At 37.4% G+C, this 25,909-nt stretch overlaps 1 long non-coding RNA gene across 1 annotated transcript; it reads left to right on the top strand.

The window, feature by feature from the left end:
- The first annotated feature begins 21,953 nt into the window (after positions 1-21,953).
- On the top strand, positions 21,954-23,240 carry LOC135969900 (uncharacterized). Its single transcript, XR_010585252.2, has 2 exons — positions 21,954-22,142; positions 22,272-23,240. It is a non-coding gene; the product is annotated as an uncharacterized lncRNA (long non-coding RNA).
- The last annotated feature ends 2,669 nt before the right edge of the window (positions 23,241-25,909 follow it).

Raw genomic sequence — 25,909 nt, 5'->3', positions numbered from 1 at the left:
ATATGAAGATATTTCTAAAGAAAATATAAAATATATCTTTATATACACATATGTATGTATATATACATAAACATGCCCATATATAGAACCACATACATATTTTATTAAAAGATTAAAGGCAACAAAGTGGGGCTGTAAATGTGAAGAGTAAATCATTTCATACCTGGAAGAGTGCTGTCTAAACACTGCCCGTCACCTAACCAAGAGCCATCATCCTTAACTCTTTTTGATAACTGACTATTTCAGGTAATAGCCCTAGGCTTCTAGAAAGGCTGGGCATCTTGGAAGTATTAGGGCATGAGTCACGAGTCTTGATTCTTCCAAATAAAATATGGTAACTCTTTCTAGTGATTTGTTTAGGAATGTATGTGTAAGATGATGATGGGAAGTCTACTGGAATCTCTGAGAGAATATTTTTCTTTCAAAAAATAAAAAGACCTAATGAAAGGACACTCTCTTTGGACTGTTAGTCTCTTTGGGTGAATAGTGAGTTTCTGGCAGTTCTTTCAAAGCATGGGAGCAAATCTTATGTCTTGAAATCCATAAGGTAAACATTACTCAAATGTCTAGGTTGTAAATATATATATTGTAGGCAAGAAGAAGTCAGTTTTTTAGTTACGTATTATTTTATGATTCCCTGAGAGGCCATACGAAGTAATACCAAAACCACACAAAGAAGAATGAGGATATTGATGTAGGACAGAATCCGGAACAGCCCAGAAACATTAAATGTGTCATTATAACAAGAAGTGTAGGTATCAGGCATAGGGAATGCAGTGGGGAGAAGCCAGATCTTAGAACATTCAAGAAAGTTCCCAGAACATATTCAGAGTTTGTCTAGACTCAGGAAGTGTGCCTAAGTCTAGAAACATCCTAGAGAGCTGTGTCCAAGAAATCATTTGATATTTATACTTTCAGTACTGATGAGACTAGGCAGACCCTACAAAATTATTCCTCTTTTTCTTTACTAGATTATTTCTAAAATGAGATGAAATCCAAAATAATGATATTTTATATTCCTTATAGATAAGGATCTGTACATTTTTAAAAATTATCTTTGATACAAAACATTGGTGTTGGTTTAATATTGACCATCATCTCTGCCTACCATTTATTTTATCTCCAGAAAAATAATGACCTTGTTTCAAAATGTACATAGTCAAGAGACTTAGAAAGTTAGTGGCCAACATGCTCAAAAATCTCTTGAGTTAGAAAAATAAATTTTCTTTTCTATGAGGTCACCCACCTAAAGTGTAGGATATTAGTGCATCTTCAAAATCCAGCTCTATACAGGTTAGAAAATCATCCTCTTAATTTACTATTCTAAATTTAGTGATCCATGCAGTAGTGGACATGTTAATGTACATAAGGAAATTTTCATTTTATATAATATCTGTGATTTATCTATAGGAAATTTCTTTTTATATGAAAAAATCTTTCTTCAACAAATGGATTTTATGGTATTTTATGGTACACCTTGATTCATTAGGTGACTCCAACTGATAAATATTATGTAATCTGGTGGTCCTAAATGTATTGAATCAATTGTATGACAATCTGTTTGTGATTAATTGGCAATAAATATAGAAATGGCTCCAAAGCTGGTGATATTGTATCACTCTTTTGTTGTGGTATCAAGTATTGGCACTATACAGCTAGAACCCTCACCTTGTCTTAATGTACATTCTTGAATCTACCATCTGAGTTATTTGGCCCATATTGTGAGTTACATTGGCTGACAATCTTTTTTTTTTTTTTTTAAGAGACAGAATCTCACTCTATCACCAGACTGTGCAGTGATGTGACCATAGCTCACTGCAGCCACAACCTCGACCTCCTGATCTTAAGTGATTCTCCTGCCTCAGCCCCCCTAGTAGTATGCCACAATGCCTGGCTAATTTTTTTAAAAACTTTTTTGTACAGACAGGTCTCTCTATGTTGACCAGGCTGGTCTTGAACTCCTGGCCTCAAGGATCCACCTTCCTTAGCCTCCCAAACCACTAGGATTACAGGTATGAGCCACGGCAACCAGTTGCAACATTAACTCCGCTCCAACTGGGTTTACTTCCCAGTGACCTAAAGTGGAAAAAAATTGTTACTTGCCTGTAGTATTTATTTTATACATATCTTCTACAGAAGAGATTTCAGAATTTATAGGAATATTTTTAAAAAACCATTTAGTGACAATAGAAACTTTAGTGTCATCTTCCTTATACATGCTTAAGCTCTTAAAATTTCATTCTCAAAGAGGAAATCTGGATGTAGATTATGAATATCATTAAAATGCATATGTAGGAATTCTTGAAACTGGCATGCATTTCAGCAACTGGCAAACATCCTCTACTGGAAACAGCCCTGGGCTAAGAGTCAGATGATTTGCTGTCTGATTTACCAGCTAGAAACCTTGGGTAAAAGACTTAACCTCCTTAGTCTTATATTCTCATTTGTTAAATGGGTATGACCATATCTTCTTTAATTGATTTATGGGGTATGTTGTAAGCATTAAAATGATGGAGGAGGTAGAAGCTTTGTAAAACATGTATGCTATTTAGATATAGCCATTTTAACATGGCAATTTAGACTTAGTTGATCATTTTGATATTATTTAGCTATAGTTTTTAAAGTAATGTATTGATTAGGAGAGATTTGGATAAATAGTATAGAAGAACCCCCCTAAATAATGATGGCGGGAACAACGTACTTTTCTCTCTCAAAAAATTATCAGAGGTACCAATCCAGGGCCGGAATGGTGGCCCCATGATGCCATCAGTGGACCAGGCGGCTGTCTCTCCTCTCCCTTGTCTTTGTGTAGCTTCCATCCTTAACACTGCCGCAGTGAGTTCTAGCCACTTCATCTGTAGTCTCTGCAGGAGGAAGAAGGAGATGGAAAGGGTAAAAGGACTTCTTTCTCAGCTGAGTCATTCCACTGCAAAGCCCATTCCTGGAAGGCACACACAATGACTTCTGCTTGGCTACTCCAAGAGAGTCAAGAAAATGAGTCTTAAGCTGAGGTCATCAAAAGTTTACTGTGGTCTATAAAACAAATTATCAAACTTCTGCTTTTTGTTACAAAAAAATAGTGAAAAGTAAATCTGTGTCTCTTTCTTGAGACCCACTCTTTCCTATCCTTGAACCTCCCACATCCCTATCCCTTCTCCCCAAGCTAAGAAATGGGACAGTAATGCTCAGATGAATGAGAGATGGGCTGATGCTCAAAGATACCTCAGAAATATGTACTTGGAAATAAAGAACATGTTTTTAATTTTTGATGTGGTCACTTTGATTATTTGAAAATATTAAATTCTCATTTGTTCATTAATTTTTTGGAAAATATTTATTGAACACCTACTCTGTGGTAAATATGACAGAAAATGTTTATACAGATGGTTATTTCAAAATGTAAGTGCATTACAGATACTAAAATATTACAAATTCAGAGCATAAATGAGTTGGGTATGGGGCAATACTTAAATGAGATGGTGGGAGGTAGAATTTAGACTGAGATCAAAAACCAGTTCTTTACAAAATTATAATATTCCTACTATTAACACTGATAGCAAGCCTTATAACTCATTGGACACAAATGCATGTGAGGTCTTGTCACTTTTGTTTCTTTTCCATGTAAGTCACCCTAGAGGACCATAAAATAATTGCCAATGGTGGGTTATACAGGGGAAAAGAAATTATGAGAACTAGGCCCACATAAATATTTCTTCTCTTATTGTATTAATCACTTACCTACTGAACTGATTATCACTGCATGTGTTACTCTAATGTGATTAAACCATATTCAAACAGCATTGCTAACATCCCACAAGAAACTCAGTAAAACTCCCAACAGACCTAGGCAGTAAAAGGGAGCATCAATACAATCTTCTTCCCTGTTTTTACTTAAGATGAAACAATACCATTTTGATTTTAAAATCATCTTGTTTTAGATTATGTATGAATGTAGTTATAGTATTTTTCACCAGCAACCATTTGCCTTCTCTAAAGCTGACAATTCCCTTTTTTTAGTATGAGGATTTAGATTCTATTTAAGTATTGTAACTATTAATAATAAAGTGACGGTTCCATCCAACGGCAGTCACTGGGTACTTGCAATATACCATGTACTGTACCAGCACAAGATAAGACAAAAATAAAGTATCGGGAAAAAGGCTAGGTTTCTTAAACCCACTTGGCCACGTCATCATGTCATATTTATGGGACCATGGCCACATACTGCCTAAACCCATTGAACCAACAGTAAAATTTCCATTTCCACCTGGTCTACTTCAACCTATTAATGGCTCCTTTTTCACTGGGGAGAGTCTAGGTGCATTCACTTTAAATCATTATCTATGTTCATGGAATCAATTTGTATCCATTTTAGACTATGGCCTATGCCAAGAAGAGGGGAGTTTATTACTTGCCTTCAGGGCTCTTGATTCATCTCCTTGCGTGAGCAGCCTGCGAGCCTGCCCTTTGTTTGAGAGGAAGCTCCTTGTATTGGAGCACATGTGGTTTGGCAGAGCCTGGTGTGAACATGTAAGTGCCAGTAACCAGTGCTGTGTTCCAACACTGCATGCTTATTATAATCTCAGCCTGATCATTATCATGCCTCTGGCAGGGCCTGCTTCAAAGGAGCCTTGCTTGTGATTTGAGGGGAAAAAAAAGCCAATGGAAGACACATCTAGAAAAACTGGTTGGCATTGCTTTGTGTGATTCAGCCCTGGATTATTCTTATAAAAGAAGAAAAGGCAGAGGAGGATGGTCTCAGACAATGCACTGTCATGACAGTTGGAGGATGTTGGGATGTTTCTGCTTCACGTAAGCTTTTAAATAAATGCATGTGCATTTATTGCATGATTGCCATGTGCAAACCACCATGGAGGATCATAAAGATGTAAGACAAACATCCTGATCTTTGATGAGCTACAGTTTCACTGGGGAGGCATGATAAATATACATGAAAGAGGACAAAAAAATGAGAATTTATGATAATGAAATAACTAATGAGGTTCACACTGTAATTGCTATGAGGGCTCAGGCAAGAACTTTATTTTTTAAGGTTTACATGTTTACATGTTTTAAGGTACTTGCTTCATGTTTTGGATCAAGCAGAAGCACCATAAAATGTTTTCATAGGTAAATAAAGGGCAATAATATATTCATTCAACAAATACTTCTTGATGAACGACTGACATAATATTCACTCAGAGGTAGATTCCATAGTGGTATAACCTAAGAGGAAATCTATTGTGACATATATTACTTGCGATATGCCAAGACTTTGTTTTGCAAATTAAAATTCTTATAGTGCTAGACAGGGTGAAGGTGATGACAGTAGCCACCGAAGCAGCCACTAATCAGCTCTAGTTCATTGTCATCAAAGATGAATGCAAGCTTAGTGTTGCTGAGTCTTCATATCATTTCAAAATAAGAATTTTGAAATTCCCTAACATATCAAGCATTCATTTATGGGTTGGGAGGAAGGGGTGGCTGTGGGCATGTGCCTGCTATTTCCAAGAGCCATCAATATGTGGTGCTCTTGGCAGCAGCAGATCTCCATCCAGCTTTCCTCTCCAGCTCTGGGTATCAAGGACAGGATTGTAATGTGTTTTAAGAAAACACTACACTGGAAATATGCTAATCAATATGTAAAGTACCCAACCACTCCATACTAGATGTAAAATAAGAGACGTATTTGAAGGGATTTTGGAAGTAAACATCTAAATGGCAAATAGAAGCAATTATCTTTCTAAATATCATCCTTAATAGTTTTTTCAGTTTAGAAAAAAAGAAAAAAAAAGCTGTAGCTGCCTTTTCTTGTTAGAAGTCTTACATGAGCTAATCTTTCTGATTTGCACAGATTACTATGTGGCAAAGTCTTGCAACTTGCTTTAAGCTTCTGTGTGTCAGGAAGGTAAACAGAGATTTCAGTTCTCTCATGGGCTTTTGAGTGGATGTAAGTGTTGAGTAACAAAACACACCTTTTCTTTGCACCTGATTTAACTGAAGAATTCAGGAGGCTAAAGAAATCGGTTTCCCTTCCCTTTCCCGTTCTGTAATTTTTTCATCCACCAAATAGGATTGGATAGTCAAAATAAATGATATGAGACCCTCATTTCACATTTTATGATAATATCCTTCAAAGGATGATTGTTCATTCTTAACAGTAGCTCTTGGTTACCATGACAAGGAAGAATGGGAAAACCACTCTCACATTGAAAGGAATCCCTTGTTTGTTTTGTTGTTTTGTTTTGTTATTGAGTTGCACTACTGCTAGCAAAAGGCATCACAATTAAGCACATCCCATCTAATAAACCTTGTATAGCTCTAGTCATGTTAGTGGTTCTGTAGCCTGGTGCCATCCAAGCTCCCCAACAGAATCTCCCATTGCCACTGAAGTCCAGAGACCCAGAATGTGAAGTAAACCTGGTCCACAAAAGAAGCTGTTTTTGGTGGCCACACTGCCATCTCTGACATTCAGCAATTCTCTAGGATCAGGCAAATGGGCAGAGAGGGACTCCTTCCCCTCCTGGTATCCTGAGTGACAGCTACTCCATGTCACCAAGGCTCTTTTTTTTTTTCAGATCAAATCACCACTTTATGAAAAATAAAATTTAAATTTAAATGTCTGTTTTGGGGGATGGATTATAACTATATTTCTATTCAATGATTCATATATAATCTTTGGTCTTACAGAAATGTCTTAAAACTTCCACATTTTTCATCAATATTTTTCTAGCGGCATAGGTTTTGTGTTCAGCCATTTGTGAGGACTTTCACACATAATTATTTTTCATTTGAAATGCCTTCTGAGAAGAATAATATTAAAAGTATGATTAATTAAACAATTACAGAGTGAGTCAATTTCTTGATTTCAGGTTTCCGATGAAGATAGAATTCTCCCCAGCCAAATTTCCAGTGAACTCTCCAAATTATTAGAATTAGGGGAATTACATTTTTATTTCTGGAACCAATATTAAAGGTAACTCACATTAGCTAGATTTTTCTCTGAGAATGAACTGTTTGCAGGAACTCCATATATATGTGTGCATAGATAGAGGATAGATAGATAGATAGATAGCCAGAGAGACAGACAATCTCCAAGCCACGAAGAAACCTGCCTGCTGCATTTCTGCATTGCTTTCAACCAAAAGCCCTGTGGGAATAAGGCAATACCAACACTATGATGCATGGTTGGTCTTTACCAGTATTTAAACAAAGGAAGGGCTGGGAGGAGACAGGATGGGGGAGCCCACCACAAGCCCACCACCTCCACCTGTTGACATTAACATATCCTCAGCTCCCAGGTCTGTGTTTTCAATTCATATATATTAAATGATCCAGAGTCTGGTGGGAGGAAGCACTCGTAGGAGTGTTTTATTTAGCTGTGTTTCATAGCTGTGATGTTTTGAAAATCAGGGTTTTTTTTGAGAGCACACAGCTAGATAACAAAACTAGCACAGAGTTCCAGGGTCGAGGACAGAGAAACTGAGAAACAAACCATGGGACCTGGATTATGTGGGTCATAAGGACAAGAATGCATCCGTGGTATCTTCTCACGGTGTTCAGAGACCTGTTATTGCTGTCATTGTTTTTCAATGTGATTTCTATACAGATTCACTCAGGGTGACTATATCTGGATTCTTCAAGATTGTTCAGTATTTCCTCTTATGACCTTAAGAAGAAGAATAATTTTGTCAAGGAAACTGATAAATTAATAGGGTATTTTTAATGTACTTAGACTTTGAGAAATTTTTGATGATTTCTGAAACGTTTAATAATGCCATCTGAGGCAGAGCGTAGTCTCTCATACATCCATGAAGAAAAAAAATGAATTAAAACGCAAATCTTAAGCAAACATAAGGGATGAATTTATTTAATATCACAAAGAGTAAATTACCATTTTTGTTCAATGATAATAATTGCTTTAGAGGGGAAAAAACAAGATAGAAGGACTAGCAAGTGCCTGAAGGGTAAGGATTGTGGGGTGTAGTTTATAATTTTAAAGTGGCTGTTTGGCCTGCAGGGTGGCTCATGCCTGTAATCCCAACACTTTGGAAGGCCGAAAGTAGAGGGTCACTAGAGCGCAGAAGTTCAAGACTGCAGTGAGCTATGATTGTACCACTGCACTCCAGCCTGGGTAACAGAGTGAGAGCCTATCTCTACAAAAAAAAAAAAATAAAAATTAGTTAAATAAATACATAAAGCAGGTGTTCAAGGAAATGAACTGCAAAGTGACATTTGAGCAAAGACCTGAGGAAAGTAAAAAAATACACAGGAAAATGTTTCATTTTTACTTTCCTTTCAGAAGGAGCTAAAGTAATTTGTAAGTATTTGAAAAGAGCAATATTAGAGTAATTCATTTCATTAGGCATTACCCGAGAAAGATGTAGACCGACTACCGGAGACCTGTGATCACCTTGAAGGTTGGACCTGGATGGATCTTCTGTAAGATCCTAGCATCTCAGTTTTGTTCAGGGTAGTTTTAGCATTACATGTAACTTTGTTCGCCCTTTTTGAGAATTAGGAATGTAGTCTTTCTATTTGTATCCTTAAGGACTTTTATTTAATAAACAGAAACATCCCATTCTCTGGGCAGCATAGTAGCAACAAGAACAGTGTAAAGAGTCCCAGAGTGGAATTGAAAGCCAAGTTTTGGGCTGAGTGGTCCCTTAGTAGCCTTGAGACTCTGAGCAACACGTTTAATTTCTCTGTGTCTCAGTTTTCTCATCTGCTAAGTGGTAAGTAGATATCATGGTCCTTAAAGTTTCTTTGTAAGTTGTAAATGTTTATGAGTTCCAAAATTCTATTATTTTACTGTTTGTTTCTGAGCCTTTGCCTGAAACAAAGGGCAGCAGGATAGCAACTGTCTTGTGGAAAGTTCTGTGGGTGACTCAACAGGCCAAAAAAGGAATCAGGAACATTCCTTTATACCTGTGCCCATGTAAATCCGCTCCCTGAGTTTTCAGCTGTAGTCATCTATTGCACAACCTATTAGTGACCTTGCCAAAGTCCTCCTTATCCATTACTCAACCCGCATGCCAAGCTGCTTCATCTCCTGCTATTGTTTCCCAGGAGTTTACAGCTGCCCTTCATTGCTCAAAGTTGCACTTTGAAGTGTTCTCACACTTGTGGTTGTCCTGTTTTATCTCACCATGCCCAGATTCCGGGAATCCTAAGGTAATCCCTCATCTAGAAGCTCAGTGAAAATTTGCTGCGGTATATCTTACTGAAGAATTAAATGGCCGGGCATGGTGGCTCACACTTGTAATCCCAGCACTTTGAAAGGCCAAGGCGGGTCAATCACCTGAGATCAGGAGTTCAAGACCAGACTGGCCAACATGGTGAAACCCCAGCTCTACTAAAAATACAAAAATTAGCTGGGCGTGTTTGTGCGTGCCTGTAATCCCAGCTACTCTGAGGCAGGAGAATTGCTTGAACCTGGGAGGCAGAGGTTATAGTGAGCCAAGATTGAGCCACTGCACTCCAGCCTGGGCAACAGAGCCAGAATTCATCTCAAAAAATAAAATAAAATAAAAGAATTAAATGAAGTCTGGCTGTATTCTGGCAGTGGAATGGTGGTATTTATTTACTTTCTTTCATTTTGGTGCAAAAGAATATTTGCTGTTTATCAGAACTCAAAAGTCCAAAGTCCAATTTAATATTCTATTTACTCTTTCCTGCTTTTACAAAGGTTACTGAATATATCAGCCCATGTTGGTCATCTTTCTTTTCTGAAAGAAGGAAGCAGTATTGTGGTATAGCAGAAAGAGCACAGGTATAATGTGGAGATGAACAAATTGGATTTGAATTCCAACTCTGCATTTTACTTAGCTAGGTATGTGGAAAAGTACTATTGCTGCTCCAACTGAGTACTGATGGTAATAATTTTATGTGTGTATATATTCCTCACTACTACCTGATGAGGTTTCCTTTTCTTTAAAATACAGATTGTAATATCCATTTCACACAATTTTGTGAAAATTAGTAAGAAAGTATGTGTGTAAAACATTCAATCACTAAATGCCAATATTTCAAACATACTAGATTTCTCCTTTTGAACATTTCTATTCAATATTGCTAGGCTTCAAACAATTATTTTATGATTATTTCATGCCTATAAATCTTGTACCATTAATCTCCTAATAAAATTTGTAAAAAGAGAACCAATGCCACACATTTCTTTAGCGTCTCCAGTGCAGCGTCTGAACTACTTGAGGACTTTTTAATCTGTTCATAATTTTCAATTTAACATTAGCATGTTAAATTGTTAGCACTGAACACAGTACCAGGCACATAAAACTTGCTCAATAAATATTTTATGAATAAGTGGGCTTCCTCGTTTATTTGCCCATGAATCTCTTCAAATTCATGGGTCCAATTAACTGCTCTTAAATTAGTTTTCTTTCAATCAAAATTCCACTGGAATTTTGCTTGACTGGCCATAGTCACCTGGACCTATCATAACTTACTTCAGAGTACCTCAGATCACCTAAAGCTTCTAGGCACTCATTCTGGAAAACATTAGGTTCTGTACTAGTGCTTTATGGGAGTCAGACTGTCGAGAAAGTGACAATCACATACAAGGATGTGTTTTAAATTTAGGTAATAGTATATATATTCTCATATAAGAGATATACCCAGGCTTAACCCCATGCCAAGTTCTATTAAAAGTCAACATTGATTATTTTGTCACCCAGGTAATAAGCATTAGTGTCTTACAGTGTTGCAGTCTTTCTACTCCTTAGCTCAGCTAGGTCCGAGTTCTTGTCTCACAACCAGGAAGAATTGGGCATATGGACACCAGAGAGTGAGTGGAGTAGAATGTATTAAGTGAAAGGAAAGCTCACAGCAAAGCGGGGATGTGGAAGGTAGTTCCCTTACCCAAAGGCAGAAAAGTCCCTCCCCTGTGGTTGGGTCTGGGGCCTCTTATGCACACAGAATGGGTAGTGCATGCTGATTGGTTTGTGAGTATGCAAAAAATGTTAAGGCAAAGGCATCACTCAAAGGTGGGCATAACAGTGTAGAAAGCCAATTAGGAAATAATAGTTATATGTAAAATAGGTGAAGGGTGGGGACCAATCAGATGAAAGTGCACCAAATGAAAAGACAAGTTCTCAATCCATTCTGAGGATTTAACCTGTAGCTTGGCTTTCAGGCTTTAATGCTGCCTTTGGCTTGGAGGTGGAGTTTTCTTGGGGACCCACCCCTATCTGCCGAGGCATGTGGCTGCCTCCTGCCACTCACAATAGGTAGTTAAATAATCTGTATACCAAACTCCTGAACACACAATTTACCTATATAACTAACCTGCACATGTACCTCTGAACTAAAAATACAAGTTAAAAAAAATGTCAATATTGTTCCAAATATAACTGGCAAATGTCCGGGAAGACAATCTGTGTTCCTTAGGTTGCCCAACTTAGTTTTTTTCAATAATATTTTTCATATTTTTGAGGAAAACTTCTGCTACGTTTTTGCTTATATATCCAAAAATCACAATGAAAGTAATGATTGCTGAATGGTTTGCGATTTGGGAATCTTTTTGTTTGTATTCCTTGCACTAAAAAGAAGAGAGGAAGGCCAAGTTGTCAGTCATCTAAATAAATATAATGAGGTAAATTTAAATGTATTGAGCAACTATAAATGAAATGTGTTTAGCCCTGTGGTCTCAAATTTTACTTTGGATAAGAATCAGTTGAGCAATTTATTAAAATTACAGTTAGTCTGGGTGAAGATCAGGAATTTGCATTTTATCAAGAGGCCCCGGTGATTCTGACCCTAGCAGTCTATTGATCTCAGTAAAAGAAACCCTGTCTTAGACTGTACAGAGTAGTCACTACTTAGGGAGAGCTTGTAGTATATAGCCAAACAGAACTCATAGAACTGCCATTTGCTATCTTTGTGAGTATGGGAAATTATGTAACCCCTTTGAACCTCAGTTTCCAACTGTAAGACTGGATAGTTCTTACCACACAGGTAAGATAAAATGAGGTATATGCCTAGACCATTTTGTATATCAAAAAGTAATCACTGAATGGGAATTATATATTTCTACATATGTAATATGTAGAATTGTTTCTTTACTGTTTGTGCCCTTCTAAATATAATAGCTCACTAGTAATTCTAATGGGGAAATATATTGTGAATGCCAATGTTCGAACCTAGGTTCAGCTCCATAATTCCTCTATGATTACTCCAGGGATGGAAATCTTGAGAACCACCAGCTAGTGGGATCATGGGATCTAAAGGTAGTGTTTACTTTTGAATCGGATCAAAGGATTTTTTTTTTCTATGTTACAGCAGACAAAAGTTGTTAAAGAAAAGGTATAATTTTACATACTCCATTGCCTTCAATTGTAATATAAGAAAAATACTTCATTGATTTCTGGCTCTGTAACTCCATTTAACTCCTGACGCAATTTCCCACAAGAGTAAATTACCTGCAAATTGATCTGTTTTGAGGCCCCCTGGAATTCCTGATGCAAATGTGGGTAGAGGCTGGAGGGTTTAATAAATAGGTTGTTCCAGTGCCAGCCCAGAGCCCTTCATTGCAAGAAGGATACCGAGGGGAACCCAAGCCCCAGAAAAGACTGAGATATTGCTGACCTAGAGTTACACTGAGAACACCCTGTGAAAAGTTTTCCTGATACCCCAGAGGTCAGGTCGCTGCTCCTCTCCTTCTGTCACGCTCTTGATCTTTGCACCTCCACAGCCTTGTGTTAATGTACTGTCCTTGATTGTTCCCACCTCTATCTCCCACTGAGGATGCAGGTTGTAGTTTCCTCGTTTTTAACATCTGTATAGAAAACACTGCCAGGCCTCAAATGAAGGAATAAAGAAATGAATAAATAGCTATATTCCAAACTCCTGGACTGAGTCGTTCTGTCCTGTGTTTACATAATTGTACCAATGCTGTGTATAAATATAAAAAGGCAAAATTGGTACCATTTATACATGTAGTTCCTTTAAAACTAACAAAATATTTTATACACGAGTGTGTTAGCATTATAGAGAAAAAAATAATTGCCCTTATGATTTGTTAAAATAGACAGATGAAAAAGAGTTATTTCATTGTTGTCTACGTTATACTGAAGTACATCAGGGAAATTTTTAGCAGGTATATCTTTAAGAACAGGTGTCAAAGCACAAAAAGCCAAGGACATATTTTAAGATAGCTTCAAATTTACCATAAAAAATTTAAAGTGAATCCAACCCATAATTATCATTAAAAAAGATTTTCAGTGGCCTTCTACTAATCAATTATACACAAAATTTGCAGAAAAGAGCTATTGCGATTTTGGAAACTTTTAAATAAAATAAATGCTGAAATATTTTTATAAATATTATCTTGTAATTTATGTATTTCGCAACAATGTTACAAAATGCCAAAAACTCCAATGTGTATTTAACTTGAAGCCAAGTAATGACATGCAAGGGGAAAATTTTGTTTTTCTAGAGAACATTCTTACTAGTTCTGAATGAGCTATATTTAATCACAGTGTGCCTGAAATAAAGTCAGGTTGGACAGCTCCCTAGATGAGTAGGGTGCTCCAACCATAACTTACTCTCCTTAATGTGGTATTTTCTCTCCACTAAAAGGTTTAGTCCATTTTAAAAGGGTAACTCAACCTCAGGTATAATCAACAAGATTCTTGATGGCTCCCTTTCATTAAGAGAATATTGGCCAAAAGCTCATTATACCATTTCCATTTACATTAAATTAAAGGAGAACTAGTTGTACTCTTAAGCTTCTTATATATCGCTCCAGATAATAAAGATGCCAATAAAATTAAAGGAAGGAATAAAGCATATTTATGTAAATTCTAAGTTTATAAGGAAATACATTAGTAGGCATTTAAAAAATCATCCACGGGGAAAGGTCTAGGGAGAAACACGAGGCTCTCAGAAGAGCTGTATTGGTAAATGATGGTCTCTTCACAAGGGCATCTGGTTGTCATAAATCATAGTGCTGAGTATGCTCCAGGACATGAATGTGCACTAGTCAATTTCCACGTAGAAAATGGTAAACGCAAAACCAACTTTGAGACCTTCAGATAAGAAACAATACTCTTGAATTTCATCAGTGCATACAGTTTGTTACCACTCAGTTACATTGAATTCACATGTGGATTGGCATTTCATTTTTACTGTGGTATACTTAGCCCAAAATAATGCCAACAGCATTGTTTCTGTTCCTCATTGAAGGTTGGGATATTTCCAAAGGATTTTCCGAAAGCAATTTTCAACTGTGAATCACTACGAATATCAGTATATAAAATCACTTGAATATAGATCCTTGGAAAATACCTTTAAGTTAGCTTATTATTGCCATGTAGAATAAATACAGGAAAATATACAAATCTTATGTGTACAGCTTGTTGTTTACTTCACAAAATGACATCTGTGTGGCACAAGCAACCAGATGAAGAAACAGGCTGTTATCAGAACCCAGAAAACTCCTTTCTCCCCCTTCCAATAATTAATACCCAAGGATAAATTACTGCTCTGAATTTTTTTAAATTAATGTAAGTAAAATCTTCCTATAAGTGCTGTTTTGTATCTGATTCTTTCACTTCAAGTATGTGTACGGGATCCATCAGTGTTTTTTTCTATAGTTATTGTTCATTTATTCTCATCACTAAGCAGTAATCTATTGTGTCAGTATGCCACAATTTTTATGTCCATTCTACTATTATAGACATTTGGATATTTCCAGTTTTGAGCTATTATTCTGTTGCAGACATGAATATTGTAATTGTCTTTTGGTAAACACAGGTGTCCTGTCGAATACAGGACTAAGAATTAAATTGTGGGATCATTGGATATGTGTCTTTAGCTAGTAGCTCTAGTAATTTCTGCTAACAATAGGAGTTCCATTTAATTCATATCCTCTCCAACAGTTGGTATTTCCTCTCATGATGACTACTAAAACACCTTTTTATATATGTAGGGGCTATTTAGATAGTTTCTTTTGTGAATTGCCTCTTCTAGTCTTTAGCCCACCTATTATGTTGTTTACATTTTTCTTATTGATTTGTAGGAGTTATTTTTATCTTCTTTATACATTCTTTCACAATGCATTTATTTAAAAAACTTTATATGCACTATATGGTTTAGTTTCTTAATGGTGTGTGAATAGTCAGCGTTCTCCAGAGCGACAGAACTAAAAGGATATTGTATATCTGAAAGGGAGTTTATTAAGGAGAATTGACTCGGGGGCAGAGCAAGATGACCGAATAGGAACAGCTCCAGTCTCCAGCTCCCAGCGCGAGTGACACAGAAGACAGGTGATTTCTGCATTATCAATTGAGGTACTGGGTTCATCTCACTGGGGAGTGCCGGACAATCGGTGCCGGTCAGCTGTTGCAGCCCGACCAGCGAGAGCTGAAGCAGGGCGAGGCATCGCCTCACCTGGAAAGCACAAGGGGGAAGGGAATCCCTTTTCCTAGCCAGGGGAACTGAGACACACAACACCTGGAAAATCGGGTAACTCCCACCCCAATACTGCGCTTTAAGCAAACGGGCACACCAGGAGATTATATCCCACACCTGGCCGGGAGGGTCCCACACCCACGGAGCCTTCCTCATTGCTAGCAGGGCAGTCTGTGATCTACCCGCAAGGCAGCAGCGAGGCTGGGGGAGGGGCGCCCGCCATTGCTGAGGCTTAAGTAGGTAAACAAAGCCCTGGGAAGATTGAACTGGATGGAGCTCACAGCAGCTCAAGGAGGCCTGCCAGTCTCTGTAGACTCCACCTCTGGGGACAGGGCACAGCTAAACAACAACAACAACAACAACAGCAGCAGAAACCTCTGCAGACGCAAGCGACTCTGTCTGACAGCTTTGAAGAGAGCGGTGGATCTCCCAAAACGGAGGTTGACATCTGAGAACGGACAGACTGTCTGCTCAAGTGGGTCCCTGACCCCTGAGTAGCCTAACTGGGAGACATCCCCCACTAGGGGCAGACCGACACCCCACACCTCACACGGTGGAGTACACCCCTGAGAGGAAGCTTCCAAAGTGAGAATCAGACAGGTACACTCGCTGTTCAGAAATATTCTATCTTCTGCAGCCTCTGCTGCTGACACCCAGGCAAACAGGGTCTGAAGTGGACCTCAAGCAATCTCCAACAGACCTATAGCTGAGGGTCCTAACTGTTAGAAGGAAAACTAACAAACAGGAAGGACACCCACACCAAAACCCCATCAGTACGTCACCATCATCAAAGACCAGAGGCAGATAAAACCACAAAGATGGGGAAAAAGCAGGGCAGAAAAGCTGGAAATTCAAAAAATAAGAGCGCATCTCCCCCTCCAAAGGAACGCAGCTCATCGCCAGCAACGGATCAAAGCTGGACGGAGAATGATTTTGACGAGATGAGAGAAGAAGGCTTCAGTCCATCAAACTTCTCAGAGCTAAAGGAGGAATTACGTACCCAGCACAAAGAAACTAAAAATCTTGGAAATAGAGTGGAAGAATTGATAACCAGAATAATTAATGCAGAGAAGGCCATAAACGAATGGACAGAGATGAGAATTGACTCACAGGATCACAATATGAGGTCCCATGATAGGCTGTCTGCAAGCTGAGGAGATAGGAAGCCAACAGTGCAGCCTCCAGCCCGTGCCCAAAGGCCCAAGAGCCCCTAGAAAACTACTGCTCTAAGTCCAAGAGTCCAAAGGCCAAAGAACCTGAAGTCTGATGTTCAAGGGCAGGAAGCATCCAGCATGGGAGAAAGATGAAAGCCAGAACACTCAGCAAACCAGCTTATCTCACCTTCTTCCACCTGCGTTCTTCTAGCCAAGCTGGCAGCTGATTGGATGGTGTCCACCCACACTGAGAGTGGTCTTCCTCTCCCAGTCCACAGACTCAAATGTTAATCTCTTCTGGCAACACCCTCACAAACTCACCCAGAAACAATACTTTTAACAGCTACCCAGGCATCCTTCAATCCAATGAAGTTGACACCTAATATTAACCATCACAGTGTCTTTCGAAGAACAGAAATTATAGTATCATTTTAGCATAGTCCAATTAATCATTCTCTTTTATTTAACCCTTTTAGAAAGGAAAATAAAATCCTGGGGTCTCCAAATCACTAAGCTAAAGGGGAAAGTCAAGCTGGGAACTGCTTAGGGTAAACCTGCCTCCCATTCTATTCAAAGTCACTCCTCTACTCACTGAGATAAATGCATATCTGATTGCCTCATTTGGAAAGGCTAATCAGAAACTCAAAAGAATGCAATATGTCTCTTATCTACCTATGACCCGGAAGGCCCCTCCCCGCTTGGAGTTGTCCCACCTTTGCCTTGAGTTGTCCCACCTTTCTGAACTGAACCGATGGACATCTTACACATATTGATTGAGGTCTCATGTTTCCCTAAAATGTATAAAACCAAGCTGTACCCCTACCACTTTGGGCACACATCATCAGGACCTCCTGAGGCTGTGTCATAGGAGCGAGTCCTCAACCTTGGCAAAATAAACTTTCTAAATTAACTGGGACCTGTCTCAGATATTCAGGTTCACATTTTGGCAACCACGAAGGGATTCTAATGGAGATACCCCTGATCTTTGACAAATCTGCTATCAGTGCTTGGTGCCAGCATGAGCTAACTTTATGACTCAAACCAATAGGATGATTTGCTGAGGTCTGGGAGTACCCCCTTCAGAGAATCCCTGATTTCCCAAAATGTGGTCAAGATCTAAAGTTTATTTTGCTGTACAACTCTCCTTTTATGGAGTTTTACTTGCTTCCAACAAGGAAGGCAGATAACTCCTTTATGGAATGTGAACTCACTCCTATCAGGGAAGACAAGTTCTAGAAGTTTGAAGTTTTTTTTTTTTTCCCACTTCTAGGATGGTAAAAGGCATCAGCCTGAGACCCATCCCTAGTTAAGTAGATGAATTGGGGTTTTGTCTTTGCTAAAGTTTAACAACTGGCGGGTCTTAATTTCTCCTTACTATTAGCGCGCTCAGTGATCATATTGTTTTTGTTGTTGTTGGTGGTGGTGGTTCCGGTCTTTCTTCCATCAGATTTGACCAACTCTACCTGACTTGGTCAAATCCAAGTGAGAATTCCAAATTATGGGTAACAAAGCCTCTCTAATTTGGCTAAAATTCCTCATAACTGCAAAAGAGGGAAAAAAACAAGAAACCAAAAAACCATGCACTTGTTTTCTGTGTTTGCTTCCTATCTTAATAAACAAACAAACAAATGTTCTTTTATTTACTTTTCTTCCACCCTATACCTCCTTCCCATTTTGCCATTTGCAGTACCAAAAACATCCAGAGAAGGCTTCCAATGACTTGAACCACTTTAAAGAAACCAGAGCAAAGGGGCCACTCACCTGTTTTGGGGTGTTCTGTTTTCTTTGTGTAGTTTCAAGAGTCATGGGCAGATTCTTCTTAGGTCTAAAGCTCTGTTTTCCTGTATCACATGACGGATCTCTTTGGCTTGGGTACCAGAGATTACCTTGTATTGGGAGAGGATTTGACCTCGGCATGTGTAACGGTAAAAGGGAGCTACAAAGTTAGGGATGGCTGAGCAGTTTACAGGGAGTGGTCTTGGCTGTTATTTATTTATTTTTTTCTCCTTGGAAGTTGTTTAAGGATCTTAATTCTAGTTTGGAGATGCATCCTAAGGGGTCTTCTCTATTGCTTTTTCTCCCAACATTAATCTCTATTAGGCTTGTCTATGTGTATTTGCATGAGAAACTTAACTGTTGTCTTCATAGGTAAATGTGAGACTGTTTTCATAGCTCTGAAGAAAAAGGTCATTTGCTCTTCTCAGCTGAAAGCTGCCCTTAGGTGACTGGGATCCCTGTAGGAGTGTCTGGGAGGTTGATCCCCAGTGGCCCTACAGAGAAATCCCCAACAAAATTCATTTTTAAAAAGACTAATCCAGGAAAAGCATATAAGGGCTGATCACCCAGTGTTTTGAGCCCTCTCAGAGGTCATAGATTTCTGGAGAGAGAAACTGAGACACATAAGAGGGTGGAAATGACTTGCCCACAAGCAGCACACATCAGTCCACCACACAAAAACCCTAGGTCCCAGCTCAGTTCTTCCTTCTAAGAAAAAAAGTGGAAACAAATAATCTAAGTATGAGGAGAAAACAAGGAGAATGACCCCTTTTTGAGCACTCTGTAGGTTTTATGGCACTTCTACTTGCCAGAGTTTATGTAAAATGAAAGTAATATGGTCTTTGAACACATTTGCATTAAGGAAAAAGAGGCCTAAGTCAGTCTGCAAACTTATAGAGTTCCTAAGTTCTCTTTTTTCTCTATATTCTTTTCTATCTGCTTTAAATCTGCTGTTATTTTTCTATTGAGATAAAAACCACTGTTTGGATCCAACAGGTTTTTTTGTTTGCAAGCCAGTGAATTTGTATTTATCTCATGGCTAAAGTTCTGAAATAAAAGCTATAGGATGTGTGTGTGTGTATATATATTTAAAAGGCTTTTATAAAATTTCTATAATTTTATGTTTAAGTTTAATTAGTAATTAAATCCATTTTAATTTCCCTTTACCACACCAGAATTTTTCTCTCCATACCTTATGATGTAAACTTTACAATTATTGGTAAAGTAATGTTAGAAATGTCTTAAGAATTGACAGCATAGATTTTTTTTTTGCATTTATTAATGAAGTAATTTCATACTTATCCCTGCCAAATACTATAAGGTGTCAAAATTTGACATAAGGGTCACAAAACTATAAATCCAGCCCAAGGCAGAATGATGTTTGCTTATGTAATTTTTAATCATCTTCAGGCCTGGTGGAAGATGCCAATAGAAATAAGCTGCGTTCCTGAGACATTGGGCTAGAAATTAAAGCTATTCAACTCCTCAAGGCTCAGGAACTATCACAGAAGAGGTGGGTGTGTGAGGTTGTAGGGGCCGATTTTGAGAGATAAAGTAAGTTCAGTTTCTCTGCAATTTAATTATTAATGTCAAGGGCACACTGATGCAAGATCAGCATATGGACCCCTTTCTCAGCTTAACAAAGTTTTCTTGAAGCATTAAGTGACATCTAATAAAGGTTATAAAGGTTATAAAAGACTTATGGAAGTTGTAATTTATGGTCAAGATTGAAATTTTATGAATTATAAAATTTTGAAAAACAAATTGAATTGGCTTCATGCTGTTTTTATTGGGGCTTATTGTTTGGAAAATTAAGTCTCCTCTCTCAAAGAATGAAACTTTTCACCTTTTAAAAAAATCATTGAGTTTATGACTTTGGTCAAATGAATTACTTATTTTACGATGAACTGTGATATCAAGTGTTTTAAACCTTTGATATTTGACAAACTTTCCAAAATCAAATTATAAATTACATCTTTTTCTTCCCTAATTAATCCTTTAAGATATTAGGTTCTGTAAAGTCCAGAAATGACAGAATTTGGCTATTTGGTATAAAAATTATACAGGAGGCCTTGTCAAATATGAACTGGTGTTTGGTTTTCTTTGGGCTGATTTGTATAAATATATTATTGATATGTGTTCCAAAATTATGGGAAAATCTTATAATTCTGATATGATGCACTGTACGTTATCAGCAATAATTATCATTGTTATGTTAAATTATTGTGTGTCATAGAGGTAACAAATTTCCTTGTCAATTGTGTCTTTGACTCTGGCTGCCTTAAAACTTTTTGTCATCCATGAACAATTGTCTTGTTTTGATCCACTTTAGAATGTAGTTTTATAATCAGCATAAAACTCTAACAGGTGCTCTTGAACACAAGTTTCTGGTAACTTTGGAGATTGTGACATCAGAATAGAAGAAAATCTTTCAGGTCTCATGGAGAACTGAAATGTTCATGAATATCAAGCAGAACAGGAATTAACTACATGGACTGAACTAATATAGATTGAAGTAATCTCTTTGGCTTTTTGCTTAAAACATTGCTGATCCTTTGTTTCATTTTTTTTTTCCAGAGTCAAGGAAACTTTTCTTTTGAGCTATTGACAGCTTTTAACAAATTAGTATACTCCTATGAGCAAAATTTAGAACATATTTGTTTCTTTCTACCTGATTTCTCAAGTATTTGGAAACTGTGAGTATTCTTAAATTATGGCAAAACAGTTATTTGCATAAGTACAATAAGAATCTGTTCTCATTTATAACAGGACACAATTGGAGAAACTGATTATTTTACTAAGGCTTGGACTGGGATGGTATGCTTTTCTTTAAGGAATCAATTGACTTTCAGAGCAAATAAAAGACCCTTGGGAAAACTGGCCTCACACATTGTCTACACAGTCCCTACACATCATTCCTGATCTGTGGTAAGAAAAGATTGTCACTTTCTAACAGGCCAAGAAGACCCAAGTTTATCTTGGAACCTCACATGGAGAGGAATTCCCAACTCATAGGTATTTGATGGTACAAATCCATGGCTGGGCTCGGCTTTAAAAAAGTCTTACCTGAGATTCCTTCTGTGGAATAAAGTTCCATCAAAGCCAATTTAAAAGACTATGTAGCCTGTAATCCCAGCACTTTGGGAGGCCGAGACGGGTGGATCACGAGGTCAGGAGATCGAGGCCATCCTGGCTAACACGGTGAAACTCTGTCTCTACTAAAAAAAATACAAAAAACTAGCCGGGTGAGTTGGCGGGTGCCTGTAGTCCCAGCTACTCTGGAGGCTGAGGCAGGAGAATGGCGTAAACCCGGGAGGCGGAGCTTGCAGTGAGCTGAGATCCGGCCACTGCACTCCAGCCTGGGTGACAGAGCGAGAATCCGTCTCAAAAAAAATAATAATAATAATTATTCTTGCTGCACTGTATACAAATAATCAGGTCAAGTATAAGGAAGCAAATCAGTCCAACCATGATTTGTCTTTAATTAAAATGGGAAACTGGAGAGAGAAAAAAATATGTTTCAAAAACCATAGTACACCTGTTGTTAGATTCTAGTCTGGCCTTATGTTTTTCAATTTTTGTTATTTTCTACAGATTGGACCACATTCTAATTTTTCTTGGCTACAAGTCTTCAAAATAATGTTTTCAATTTTTTCCTTCTTTTTCTTCCAATATTTCCTAATTTGGAGTCACTGAAAACCAAACTGTGCTTTCATAAAGCCTTGCAACTGAAGCTAGACAACTTAAACTTCAGAAGAAAATAACACCAAACTATTTACACACGTAAGTCCCTTTCATTCCTGCCTACTGATGTATGGACTGCAGAGTAATGTGGCCTATATTAATTTTCCAGAATAGTTCTTTTGTTTCTTGTTGTTTTTCTCCTTTTCTCACCCTATTTTCTCTTCATAGGACATGAGACTTCACAACCTTCTGAAAATGGACTTTCCTAATAACTCAGAAGTTACCTGTCTAGGAATAAACCATTCTAGCCATGAGACATCAGATGAAACCTGAGACCAAAGACTCATTTTCTCCTAAAATGCCTTCTCTTAAAGATTTTTTTTTAAGGTGGGGGATGGGGAATGTGAAAGGAAAATAAATCTTGGGGCCCCCAAATCACTAAGCTAAAGAGAAAATCAAGCTGGGAACTGCTTAGGAAAAACCTGCCTTTGAGGGGTGACTCAAAGTCACCCCTCTGCTCACTGAGATAAATGTATATCTGATTGCTTTATTTGGAGAGGCTAATCAGAAACTCAAAAGAATGCAACCATTATGACTTGGAAGCCTCCTCCCCACTTTGAGTTGTCCCATCTTCACCTCAAGTGCTGCCCCCTTTCTGGACTGAACTAATGGACATCTTACAAATTGATCAAGGTCTCATGTCTCCCTAAAATGTATAAAACCAAGCTGTGCCCCTACCGTCTCAGGCACATGTCATCAGAACCTCCTGAGGTGGTGTCACGGGCGTGCGTCCTCCACCTTGGAAAAATAAACTTCATAAATTAACTGAGACCTGTCTTAGACATTCAGGGTTCACAAATGCTTTTATGAAATGCATTTATCCCTCAGAATCCATGGGTGATGGGTTCCAGGACCTCCTGAAGATACCAAAAATTGCAAATGCTCAAGTTCCCAATATAAAATTGCATAGTGTTTGCATATATCTTATGCATATCCTCCCATATACTTTAAATAATCTCTAGATTACTTATAATACTGAATACAATAAAAATGCTGTGTAAATAGTTGTTATACTGTATTGTTTAGGGAATAACGACAAGAAAAAAAGTCTGTTCTATTCAGACCAGACGCAATGTTTTTAAAAAAATATTTTCAATCTGCAATTGGTTGAATCCATGAATAAAGACTCCAGAGATACAGAGTGCTAACTACTTTCCTACCTCGAGTTCATAAAGATATTCTCCTATGTTTCCCTAGAAAAGTTTTAGTGTTTTATATTTCACATTTAAATCTATAAACCATCTGGAATTGACTGGTGTATATGTTGTGAGGCAGGGATCAAAATTTATTTTTTACATAGATATTTGAATGATCCAGCATGCATATTGAAAAGTCCATCTTTTCTGTAAAAGACTTTTTTCCCAACTGCACTATAGTATCACTTTGTCATAAATTGATTGAACCTGTTATATATATGTATGATATATAAATGTATATCAATACATGAAATATTTGATATAGATAGATATACCTATACATATCATATATATCATATGATATATGCTATATCTATCTGTCATATGTATCTATAAGATATATACATATATATCTATATATCATATATGACATATATACATATGTATATATACATATGAATTCATTTCTGGATTTTCAACTCTGCCTCTCTGTTCTCTTTGTCTGTCCTTCCTCCTGAACTAAACCATCTTAATTCCTTTAGCATTATAGTAAGTCTAGCATACTGATAGTACAATTTCTCCAGATTTATTTTCTTCTTCCAGTTTGTCCTGGCTATTGTTGGTCCTTTTCATTTTTATATACATTTTAGAATCAATCTCTCAATTTATAGCAACAAAAGTGCTGAAATATATGTTGCATGATTTGATCAACTTGAAAAAAATTATATTTTTACAATATTGAGTTTAACAATTAATGAACATGGTGTATTCCTACTCCTATTTACATCCTCTTTTATTTCTCTCAGTATTGCTTTCTAATGACATATTTTTTGTTAGATTTATTTCTAGCTAAATTGTTTTAGGTGTTTTTCAATTGATTTCATTTAAAAGTTTTTATTTTTTGCTTTTCCTGGAACATAAAGTGTAATTGATCCAAAACAGTGACCTTGTGTCTAGAGATCTTAACCTCAATTCAGTTAATTATAATGGCTTGAGTGTGTGTTAGTTGTCTTTTGTCACTATTTTCATGTATGCTCCCAAGTTATCTGAAAATAGTTACAATTTTATATCTTCCTTTTCAATCCTTTCACTTTTTTGTGGTTTATTTATTTATTTAAATTTTACTTTAAGTTCTGGGATACATGTGTAGAATATGCAGGTTTGTTACATAGGTATATATGTGCCATAGTGGCTTGCTGCACCTATCAACCTGCCATCTAGGTTTTAAGCCCTGCATACATTAGGTATTTGTCCTAATGCTCTCCCTCCCTTAGCTTGCAAACCCTGACAGGTCTGGTGTGTGATGCTCTCTTCCCTGTGTCCATGTGTTCTCATTGGTCACTCTCACTCATGAGTGAGAACACATGATATTTAGTTTTCTGTTCCTGTGTTAGTCTGCTGAGGATGATGGTTTCTGGCTTCATCCATGTCCCTGCAAAGGATATAAACTCATTCTTTTTTATGGCTGCATAGTATTCCATGATGTATATGTGCCACATTTTCTTTATCCAGTCTATCATTGACGGGCATTGGTTCCAAGTCTTTGCTATTGTAAGTAGGGCTGCAGAAAAACCACGTGTGCGTATGTCTTTATAGTAGAATGATTTATAATCCTTTGGGTATATAACCAGTAATGGAATTGCTGGGTCAAATAGTATTTCTGGTCCTAGATCCTTGAGGAATTGCCATAGTGTCTTCCACAATGGCAAAACTAATTTACATTCCCACTAACAGTGTAAAAGCATTCCTATTTCTCCACAGCCTCACCAGCATCTGTTGTTTCCTGACATTTTAATAATTGCCATTCTGACTGGCATGAGATGGTATCTCAATGTGGTTTTGATTTGCATTTCTCTAATGACCAGTGATGATGAGCTTTTTTTTCATGTTTATTGGCCACATAAATGTCTTCTTTTGAGAAGTGTCTGTTCATATTCTTTGCTCACTTTTTGATGGGCTTGTTTGTTTTATTCTTGTAAATATGTTTAAGTTCCTTGTAGATTCTGGATATTAGACCTTTGTCAGATGGATGGCTTGCAAACATTTTCTCCCATTCTTTAGATTGCCTGTGCACTCTGATGATAGTTTCTTTTATGTGTAGAAGCTCTTTAGTTTGATTAGGTCCCATTTGTCAATTTTGGTTTTTGTTACAATTGCTTTTGGCATTTTAGTCAGGAAGTCTTTTCCCATGCCTATGTTCTGAATGGTATTGCCTAGGTTTTCATGGTTTTGAGTTTTACATTAAGTCTTTAATCCATCTTGAGTTAATTTTTGTATAAGGTGTAAGGAAGGGGTCCAGTTTCTGTTTTCTGCATATGGCTAGCCAGTTTTCCCAGCACCATTTATTAAATAGGGAATACTTTCCCCATAACTTGTTTTTGTCAGGTTTGTCAAAGATCAGATGGTTGTAGATATGTGGTGTTATTTCTGAGGTCTCTGTTCTGTTCCATTGGTCTATGTATCTGTTTTGGTAACAGTACCCTGCTGTTTTGGTTACTGTAGCCTTGTAGGATAGTTTGAAGTCATGTAGCGTGACGCCTCCAGCTTTGTTCTTTTTACATAGGATTGTCTTGGCTACACAGGATTTTTTTTTTTTTTGGTTCCATATGAAATTTAAAGCAGTTTTTTCTTTTTTTCTTTATTTTAATCATTTTTACAGGTGTTGACTTT

The sequence above is a fragment of the Macaca fascicularis genome, chromosome 3, assembly GCF_037993035.2.
Source record: "Macaca fascicularis isolate 582-1 chromosome 3, T2T-MFA8v1.1".
In the NCBI taxonomy this organism is placed as follows: domain Eukaryota; kingdom Metazoa; phylum Chordata; class Mammalia; order Primates; family Cercopithecidae; genus Macaca; species Macaca fascicularis.
This window is presented reverse-complemented; position numbering and strand designations above follow the sequence as displayed.